Source organism: Ceratosolen solmsi, unplaced genomic scaffold (genome assembly GCF_000503995.2).
Source record: "Ceratosolen solmsi marchali unplaced genomic scaffold, CerSol_1.0 scaffold10, whole genome shotgun sequence".
Lineage (NCBI taxonomy): Eukaryota > Metazoa > Arthropoda > Insecta > Hymenoptera > Agaonidae > Ceratosolen > Ceratosolen solmsi.
The window spans coordinates 12,720,618-12,722,114 of NW_011948412.1; the positions used below are offsets into that span (position 1 = coordinate 12,720,618).

The window sequence follows — 1,497 nt, forward strand, 5'->3', positions numbered from 1 at the left end:
GCGCGCGCGCGCTCGTGTTTGTGTGTGTGTTTATCTCTCTGGTTGTGTGTGTATGTGTGCTATTCACACGTAAATAGAAGTACCTAGGCGAGAAAATATAAGACGTGCACATACGATGACAACTATAACTGCCTGTGATTTTAAAATCAAAGTGCTGTGATCTCATACGCGTGTGCGTATATATACACGAGCATACACGTTACGCGCGCATCAATCATTTTCTACGACTTGCAAGTATTTTCCTTCTGCTTTCCACATCCCAAAATCATCCCTCGTCAAATGCTGAGCGCCGAAGGATTAAATCTCACGCGCTATTCAATAATTATACTTGGTGGGTGTTTCCTTTTTTTTTTTTATAATCCGATACTCAATGAATGTTGCAGTGAGCGCGGCTCGGATTTGTAAATTACTGTCGATAGATATATTATGATGTGACGCGATGAGCAAAGAAAGCAAGTATTACAACACTTGCACACTTACTTTAGCTTTGTTTGTATACATTAACTGCAACGTTCGTCGAGAAATCACATTTTACATTGGAGATTTATTTTACATTAAATCATAAATTAATTCACCGTTTTCCAAGCTAAGTGCCTTTTTTAATATACAAAATTAATAATACGATATTGCGATGTTGTGTAATAATGCCAAATCTGTCATTGATATTCTAGTAAAGTAATTATGCACGTTAAAAAAGTTTTATAGCTTACATGATATAACATTCGGATATCAGGAGCTCAAGTGGCCGAAAGATAGTTTTCCCTATTCGTATGATATTTCCCATTACTAAATGCATACATTTGAAAGTGTAAACATAAAGAATTCTAAAAGAATACGTGTGTGAACTATTGGACATAATTTTTATGAGTGGCTACCTTAAAGGAATAACGATGTCACGTAAGGTAGCGACCTGATGTGCCGAAATAACGGTTCACAATTCACATGTATTTATATTTATACCTCCTATTGCCAGGATCTCAATGTTCAGTTATATCCCCTTTCACACGGGGCTCTAATAATTCTAATGATTTCACATGAGATTCACTCGGTCTACCGCTTGCTTCATGCGTCTATGAAACAAGGCAGCCTCTTCCTCCTCCTCCTCCTCCTCCTCCTCCTCCTCCTCCTCCTCCTCCGCCACCACCTCCGCCTTCTCTACCTCCTCCTCCTACTCCACCCCCACCTCCCGTCGCTATTCAACCCCCTCCGTTCCCGCCAACGCCACCATCGCCACCTCCTCTTCCTTCTTTTCTCCCCCTTCTCTTCGCCGCTGTCTTTTCAGCCCTTTCGTACGGCAAAAGCCCCTTCCTACACGTTAGCACACGTATGCCTTCCACCGTTCACAAGCGAACTGTTATGGATATTATTAAGTAACTCACGCGCTTACGTACTCGCGAATGTGACTGTCGCATGACATGCGCCTTACACGTCGCATCTCTCTCTCTCTCTCTCTCTTTCTCTCTCTCTCTCTCTCTCTCTCTCTCTCTCTCTCTCTCT

The 1,497-nt window shown here is 42.0% G+C and overlaps 1 protein-coding gene across 10 annotated transcripts in view; it reads left to right on the plus strand.

Moving 5' to 3' along the window:
* The window catches only part of Hr3 (nuclear hormone receptor 3 ROR-beta), a 125,966-nt gene that overhangs the window by 49,383 nt on the left and 75,086 nt on the right, over positions 1–1,497 (plus strand). For 4 of the 10 annotated variants that reach the window (XM_011496573.1, XM_011496565.1, XM_011496550.1 and 1 more), the window contains exon 2: positions 78–331. The exons of the other annotated variants lie outside the window; for them this stretch is intronic. The gene's annotated coding sequence lies outside the window, so the exon portion shown is untranslated. The remainder of the gene's footprint in view (positions 1–77; positions 332–1,497) is intronic. 10 annotated transcript variants of the gene reach the window in all.